We start from the raw sequence: 9,416 nt of genomic DNA, 5'->3' as shown, positions 1-9,416 counted from the left end.
TAAAATTAAAAAAAAAAAAAAACAAACAAACATTTTATAAATTTATTTAATATTTTTTTATTTTACATTTTTACATTTTAGCGAGGACAAATTTGCATTTTTTTTACATTTTTAAAATTTCAAAATTCTTAAAAAAATAAAACAAATTTTTTTTATTTTTAAAATTTGATGGGGGCATGTGCCTCCCTTAAGCCTAAGGTAGATCCGCCCTTATTTACAACACAAATTTTTGTAGGCTTATGAACTAAAATTATGAATAACTTAATCTTTCCTATTTTATAAAGTGAAAAAATGAAGAAAATCTTATTAACATAAAAATGATTTTATTTTTCATATATTTCTCCATTAAATTATGAAAATCCAAAAAAGCTTTAAAGAACTCCTCTATTATATAAACATAGGGAAATAAATAATAGGCACAGATGCATATTATTTTGGGTGAAAATCATATAAATGAATTGGATGTGGAGATAGGGTTGAATGTGAAAGAGTCAAATGGGGAAAAAAATGATTTTTTTTTTTTTTGCTTTATTTTTTCTCAAACAAATTCGCTTATGATTTTTTTTTCTTTTTTCTTTTTTCTTTTCTAAAGAAAAAAAAAATGGTTAGAAGATTGATAACCCTTTGATCTAGAACTATTTTTGAAAAAATATGTATCCAACAGCTCCAAATCAACAGTTCCAATAAAAATTTTAGAAATATTTTTATTGTGTTGATATCATATTTCATTATTTTTGAAGATATGAGTATTAATTGGAGAAGAAAGTAGATGGATTTAATGTTGTTACAAGTTTTCGAAAATAAAATAAAAAACAAAACAAAAAAGGTCATAACCAAAATTATTTCAACAAAAATCTATTATGGTCCCTTTCATTTTTGGTATCTTTAACAAAAAATCCATGGTGATCCTCTCTTTCCACCTTTGCTTTCTTTAACAAAGACAAAACCCTTTTTGTCTCTTCCAAGCTCAAGAAGAAAATAAAATATACTTAAACCAAACAAGTTTACAAGAAGAAAATTGAATACACTTAAACCAAATAGATTTACAATAAGTAAATAAAATATACTTAAAAAAAAAAAACTCATAAATCTTACTTGCACCAGTGACAGATGAAATAAGATGAAAATATGGATAAATAGAACCCAAGCCAAGGATGAGTTAGAGAAAACAGGAATGATGAACAACAGGCAAAAACCCTCAAAGGTAAGAAATTTAATTGAAAAGGTAAAGTAACTTAAATATATTTGAAGTCATAGTTGGTTACTACGGTTTTGATTGATTAAAAAAAAATTCAAAAATGTAGCCACCAACTATGGTTTTATGATATGGAATCTTACATGGCTCAAGTGCACTAGATTGAGTATTAGTTTGAATTCAAGTTTAGTTTATGGATTAAATTTTTTTTTTTTTTTTTTTTTTGTCAAAACTCCAATATACGCACATAAATAAGTGTCGAATTCAAGCCAACCCTAAGTAAACCTAAGAAAACTTGAATTTACCTTTTAAGTTTATTTATTTAATAAATTAAATTACATTTTTTAAAATAAAAATGATGTAGACCTATTGTGTATTGGCTCAAAATTTATGGGCAGGCTTGAGCTAGACTTTGCTCATTTTGGCCAAGAATTTGAATCCTACTTTGAATAAGTTATATAAGTTTTTTATCATATATATAGATAGATAAATATATAATATCAATTTTATTTTATTTTATAATTATGGTTTAACTTAATCTTGAATCGAAACGATATAAAAAAATAAACGTTATCATGAAGGTCAGAAAAACAAAGAAAACAAAGAAAGAAGTGAGAAATAGTAAATTAGTTTATTTAGGGATATAATTGCTTTTTATCTAGGGCTATGGAAAGAGTAAAACAGAAAGCTATTATATCTACATAACAATTTAACTTCTCTAACACTCTCCCTCAAATTGATGTTGGGTCTCTAACTATCTCCTTCACATTTCCTTTTATTGACTCAATTGTGCAGTTGTTCAATGCGCTATTTAAATTATCTTCATTATCAACTATAGTGTTGTTGTATTTCTCCATTAATAGTCTAAATATTTCTTATTCATCCACTGAACTCAATCTCCATACAACCATTGAAATCCATCTCATATCCATTTCTTCTATTAAAATATCTCATAGCTATTCATCAATTTTCCACCATGTAGCTACCAAAATTACCAATTATCAACATCAAATTTTAGCTATAAAGTCTTTGAAATTTTAGCTAACCATAGTTGTTGGGAAGGAGACTATTAATAAGTCTTTCAAAGAATTGAGACGAGAAAGGCTATGTGAGTATGTTTTCAACTTGGTCAATAGAAGGAATATGATTGACAACCAATTTCTTTTGCAACACCTTTTCTCGAACAAAGTATAAATCTAGTTCCATGTGTTTAGTTCTTGAGTGAATAATAGGATTAGCTGACAAAGTTACAATGCTAAGGTTGTCACATCACATAGTTGGAGTACTTTGCTTGATTTTCAATTTTGTAAGAAGGCACCAATTTCATATCAATTCAAAAGCAATATTTTCCAAACTCTTATATTTGACTTTAGTGGTGGATCTTGAAATTGTATGCTGCTTCTTGGAGCACCAAGACATTATGTTATTACCGAAAAAGATACACAAACTAGTAGTTGATCTATGATCATCAATATCATTTCCCTAGTCCGCATAAGAAAAACAAGTGAGATTGAGAGTATTTGACCTCCTAAAGATAATTCTTTAGTCTATGGTTCCATTTAAATATCTTAAAATCCTTTTGACAACTTTTCAATGTGTATCCAATGGTTTTTGCATAAATTGAAATACTTTGTTAACACTAAAAGTAATTTATGGTCTAGTGACAGTGATGTATTAGAGAGCTCCTACCACACTCCTATACTGATGAGCATTCTCTATAAGATCAAATCACCATTTTGAGATGAAAGTTGGAGACCACTAACCATTGGCGTAGGCAGAGGATTAGCATTATTCATCTTCATTTTCTTAAGGAGGTCATTGATATATTTTCTTTGAGATAAGTGGAACCCTTCTGCAACTTGCTACACTTCAATACCAAGGAAGTAGTTTAACTCTACAAGATTTTTAATAGAAAATGACATATTTAGATGAAAAATAAGTTACTCTAACTCTTTATTTCTACTCCCCATGATGATAATATCGTCTATGTAAATTAGGATAAAGACATATGAGCTAGTTGTGATCTTTAAGAAAAGATACCTATCTGCTTTAGATGAGGTGAACACAAGTGAAGATAGAGAATATTTTAATTTCTCTAGCCAAGCTCTTGAGCCTACTTAAAACCGTATAGAGTTTTATGTAACTTGCAAATTAGATCTTTCCCCTACTTAAACCCTAATGCTTGGTCCATATATACTTCCTTTTGAAGACTTCCATTTGAAAATATGTTGTTAACAATGAATCTTACTTGCCATCCATGAGCTAAAGTTATAGTCAAGATAATTCTAATAGATGTAGTTTCCACAATAGGTGAGAATGTTTCGGTGAAATCAAAACCAAGATTTTAGAGATATCCTTTTGCAATAAGGCATGCCTTGTATCTATTGATCGAACCATCTAGATTTTTTTTAAGCTTAAAAACCCATTTACAACTCACTAATTTCCTATTTGGAGGTAAAGACACTAATGACTAGGATTTATTTTTCAAAAAGGCCTCATTTTCTTCAATCATTGTTTTCTTCTAATTTTAGATTTGGAAGGCTTTTGTGAAACAAGAAGATTCTTGTATAGAAAGGTCAATAACTAGGGCTAGAGCCTTGGGTTTAAAAATGTCATTCTTGGATTTTGTGACCATAGGATAGGAATTTAATATAGGTATAGGAGCAGGTTTAGTCATACCCATAATATTGGTATTAGTTATAGGTTAGGATGATATAAAAGGAGAATAATTAGGCTAAATGTGTTCATTGTGGAGTGGATTATACCATCCAACAAGTGTATGACCTATTACAAAATTATCTTATGGTAAAAGTTTAGATAGATTTGCATTGATAGGAACTACTGGTGGATTACCAAAAGTTGTAGGTTGTATATGATGTAGGATTGGGATGTGTGGAATTGCAACATTCTTGATTATAGAAAAGGATTTTGTTGAGTTCTTTTTCTCGATGTATGGAAGAATAAATTCATTAAACACAATATGTCTTAAGATAAGAAGTTTCCATTCATCATCAAGGCATTTGCAACCCTTATGATTTGGGGCATAGCTAAGAAATGTACAAGAAAGGGACCTGGAATAAAGTTTGTTAATGTTGAAAGGTCAAAGATGAAGGAAGCAAAGACAACAAAATACTTTAAGGGTGGAAAAATCTAGTTTAACTTTATAGAGTACCTCAATTGGAGATTTCAGCATCAGGACTGGTATTGCCAACTTGTTTATTAAAAAGACAATAGTAGAGAATGCATTTGGCTAAAACTTGAGAGGAAGTGAAGCTTGAGCTAACAAGGTAAGTCCTAACTCTACAATATGTTTATGTTTACTTTTAACTATCCCATTTTGTTCTAAAGTATGGGGGCAGGAAACTCGATGAATGATGCCATAATAATCTAAAAAAAGTGTGAGAGTTCTAAATTCTCCATCCCAATCTGACTAAAAAATCTTAAGCTTGGCATTTAATTGATTTTCAACTTGAGTTTTGAAGTATACAAATGATTCATGAGCTTGAGATATGTTTTTAAGAAAATAAATCCAAGTAAATCTAGAGTATACATCAACAAAGTTCACATAATACTTATAACCATAGTATGAAAATATAGGAGAAGGACCCCAAAGATCAAACTTAACCAATTGTAATGGTTCTCTATAGGTAGTATTAGAATTTAGAAAAGACAATTTATGATTTTTTTCCCCCAATAGATAGGCTATGCAAAAGAAAGAAGTCTTATTTGATGAATATGGTATGTTATATTGGTTTAGGATCTAAGTTACAATTTTTCAAGAAAAATGACCCAATCTTTGGTGACATACATCAAAAGATGAATTAAAAGATTCTAAAGATACATTGCTAACAGAAGAAAGAAATGAAAGTGATAAAGATCTCAATCTTTGAAGCTTCTATTACAAAAATGTTGGATGAATGATCAAATGCATTACTAGTCTACTACTTTGTCAGGTTGAATTGATAAAGTCCCTAATGTAGATTTTCCCACAATAGCATATTTATGGTGACTCGATCCTTCACAAAACAAAGAATCATAGTGAAACTCAAAGAATACATTGTTATCTTTAGAAAATTATGAAACACTTACGAGATTTTTAGTAATTGAAGGAGCATGTAAAAGTTTTTTAAGATATAAGACTCAAGAAGAAAATGATTGAGAAGAAAAAATTGAATCACCAATATGTGATATGTTGAGACTTTTTTCGTTACCCATGTGGATTTTGTTGTTTCCATGGTATTCAGTGCCAAATGTCATATTGTTGAGATCACTTGTGACATGATTTATAACTCTTGAGTCCAGGTACTAATAGGCGTTATTAACGTCCTCCAAAGAAACTATCATAGCTATCATAGATAGGTTGTCTTGTAGATCTTGATTTCCATATTGACCAAGATTAGTAAGTGGAAATGTGAAAGAGATAGTCAAAAACCCAACATCAATTTCAAGGAAAGAGTTAAAGGTTGAGTTGTTAGGATAAGTTGTTATGTAGATATAACAACTTTCGGTTCTATTCTTTCCACAACCCAACATAAAGAACAATTGTATACCTAAACAAACTAATTTATTATTTCTCATCAATACTTTCTTTCTTTATTTCTTATTATCTACTTTCTTTGTTTTTTTGACATGGTATCAAAGCCTTTTCTCTTAAAGATCCTATCCTTCCCATTGCAGCAACTTGTGATTCCACAAAACCAACAATTTTAGTAATAGAAAGAATGTCAGTTCCAGCATTAGTCGAGGATTCTTCAAAATTAGTCATCACTTGTCTCAATCAACTTATAAGCATTCGACTTGAAGAAAGTAACTTTCTTTTATGGAGATTTCAAGTTGAAAACACTAATAAAGGTTTTGGTCTTGAAGAGTTCATATACAAGACCAATTAAGTTCCCCAAAAGTTTCTTATTGGTCTAAATAATGCAATTGTTCCAAATCTAACATTTATTACCTATCAACGTATTTCTTGGCTTCTTGCCTCGATAGGTTCCAATTTTTTGCTACAACTCATTGAATGTTCCACTACTCAAGAGGTTTGGTCTCCCATTTCTCAACTATTCAATTCACAATCAATTGCGAAAGTTATGCACTATAAGCATCAAATGCAGGTCTTGAAGAATAATAATCTTTCTATAAGAGAATATCTAATAAAAATGAAGACATGTTTGTTGTTGTTGGTTATAAAATATTAGAAACAGATCAAATTCTTGCCATCTTGTTGTTGATGGTCCAAAATATGAGTCCATCACAATTGTTATCTCTTCTTATGAAATTCCTTACTCAATACAAGTTATGAATGTTCTATTCCTTTCTCACGAAGGAAGAATCCTAAACAGGAATGCCTCTTTAGAAATGTCTACAAATCTCACTACTCAAAAAAAGAAAAAAAAAAAATTCAATAGGGGGAACAATAACTTTCAAAGAAACAATCAAGAAGGAAACCAAAATGGAAGAGGATATCATAGAACTCATGGAAGAGGTCAATTAGGAAGGTCTTCAAATGGAAATAGGTCGTAATGCAAACTCCATGGAAATAATAGAACAAAAAGTTGTTATATCTACATAACAACTCAACTCCTCTAACAACTTATCCTAACAACTCAACCTTTCTACTCTAAATGACCACCTTCCCACACAAAGATAAACAATTTATGAAAAATGATAACCGGATGTATTGTAATTGGTGTCATCTAATTAAGAAATTATTTTGATGTAATATATGTAATTAAATTATACTTAAATAATCTCTTAAAAAACCATTCTAAAATAAATTCTAAAATTTAAAATTGCTCGTCCACATATAACAACTTTCTACTTAACTTCCAAAAGTGAATTAGTTTTAGGAATAGGTTTTTTACACTGATTTTTTTTTTTTCAAAATATTTAATATATATTGCATTTGAAAAAAAATCTCTTAATATTGGTTGGAAATTTAATAGATTTGAATTTAACTTAAATCTTAATAAAATTAAATCTCATTAAATATTTTGGTTGTTTATTTTTTATATTAGATAGTATTTGATAATGTTTCTCAATTTAAAAATATAAAAATTAATAAATTAATCTCAAAAATGCATTTCAATTACAAAATCATAAATATGAAAATGTATCATATAACAATAAGAGTTAACTTAAAATTTTTTAATTTTTTTAGCAACCATTCATAATTAAAAAATTCTAATTATTATCCAATTATCAATTTTCTACTTATTACAAATTTTTGTATTATGGTAATAAATTATGATATTTTAGGATATTTGGAAATATTTAAATTATTATTATTATTTCAAATTAAAGTATAAAGAAATATAATGATTATATATATATATATATATATATAATCATTTATAAAATTTAATTATATTGAGAATTTAATAAATTATGAGACAAAATAATGTCTGCATGGATTGAAATTAACAGACTTTGGGATTATGGGTTCTTACTAAAAAGAGAAACTAAAATCATACAAATCACTTAATTTGAATAAATTCACCAACAATGCCCTAATCTCAATCCAAGCCAGATGTGGGGCCATTGTCACTGCAATCACCACCAAAGGTCCGCCCTTAATTAATGGATGGTGGTGGCAACTCATGGGCTTAAACAAGAACCATTCCATCAATTATTTAATGCCTCCTACCAACTGTGTTGAGGAACCTCTTTTTTTTTTTCTTTTTCTTTTTTTTTTAATTTTTAAAAATATTTGTTTAAAAAAAATATAAGTTAAATAAAATGTATTATTATTTTTAGGGGTTAATTTCATTCTCCTTTCACAAATTTTTAATTATTATTCTTTTGAAATTTTATCGTGTATTTTTTTATTTTAATTCAAAGGAAAAGTAAATGAAATTAACAAATAAAAAGGACAAATAAAATACTTAATGAAAATTAAAATTAATCATAATTAAATATATTAAGTCTAAACCTTAAAAAAAAAAATGAATGAAATTAACTCTCTTTTAATTTTAAAGATAATTTTTTTTTCTTTTTATCTTTTTAACTTTTTAAGATAATAACTTTACAATTCCTTAACAAATCTAGAGATGTTATGATTTTATTTTCTTTTTTTTTCATTTTCCTTTTTATATGGAAAAAGCATGAAAAATGCGCATCATCACATGCTATTTGCAAGCTTTTTTGCTAAATGTCAAGTGTTTTGTAGGCTTCTTTGCTAAATGCCAAAGTGACAACGCGGTTTGTAAGGACAACATCACATCACCGATGGCCAAGTCATGTACTTGGCTTGACCTGAAGGTAGTGAATCGTGGAGGTACCCACCCCCTTCTCAACATGTTTAGCGACAGGTTAACTTCTTTTAGGGTATCTCATTTTGGTAGCACAACATCTAAATTAACAAATATCCTATCATTTAACACCATAGATCTTGGAACGCTTACAAGAATATTGTAATTCTATTTCCATATAGTATTGTAATCTTTGTAAGCTTACAAGAATATTGTAATTCTATTTCCATTTAGTATTGTAATCTTTGTAAGGGGTTTACTTCCATTCTCTCGGTTTGTCTCTTAGCTGAGAAATAATAATAAAATATTGTCTCATGGTTAATTTTTATTATATGAAATAAATTTTAAAATAAAAATTATGACAATTAAATAATCTAAATTATTTTATTTTTATTATATTAGTGTCCAAGTTTTCATACTATGAATTCAAGTTCATAATGCATATCCACTAATATCTTTTATATATAATTATTTTTTTTATCTTTAAATACACTTAAACTAAATAAATTATTATTTTAATATATTAATATTAAATAAATAAATATTTTTAAATTTTATTTAATATTTCAACGTTTTCCCCATATTTTATTTCTTGGCATTAGTAACTGTAGCTTGTGGAGTAGGATGGAGTTTGTTAGAAACCAGTTTATTGGCTCTTGCTTTATTAATCCACAATTGAAACACGCAGCCGATGTGGGACCTCAATCCTAACTTCCCAAGGACAAACACCATTTCGATTTCAACAGCGGCCAAGCCCCAAGCAGCCATTTAGGAAACAAATTAAAGGAGTCCATACACCAAAAGTCTGCACATGATGGAGGCGACTCACCCCATTCCCACCTTATGGTGAATACTAAACGCTCATCCACCTTGGACCACTCAGATTCAGCCCATGCCCCCATCTGATTAATAATTGCTCAACCCCCGGCCACATTCCATTACGCAGCGGAGCCTCTTCTCTTCTCCTCTTTCCCAAT

This window comes from Vitis riparia, chromosome 18, assembly GCF_004353265.1.
Source record: "Vitis riparia cultivar Riparia Gloire de Montpellier isolate 1030 chromosome 18, EGFV_Vit.rip_1.0, whole genome shotgun sequence".
Lineage (NCBI taxonomy): Eukaryota > Viridiplantae > Streptophyta > Magnoliopsida > Vitales > Vitaceae > Vitis > Vitis riparia.
Note: the sequence above shows the minus strand (reverse complement) of the source record.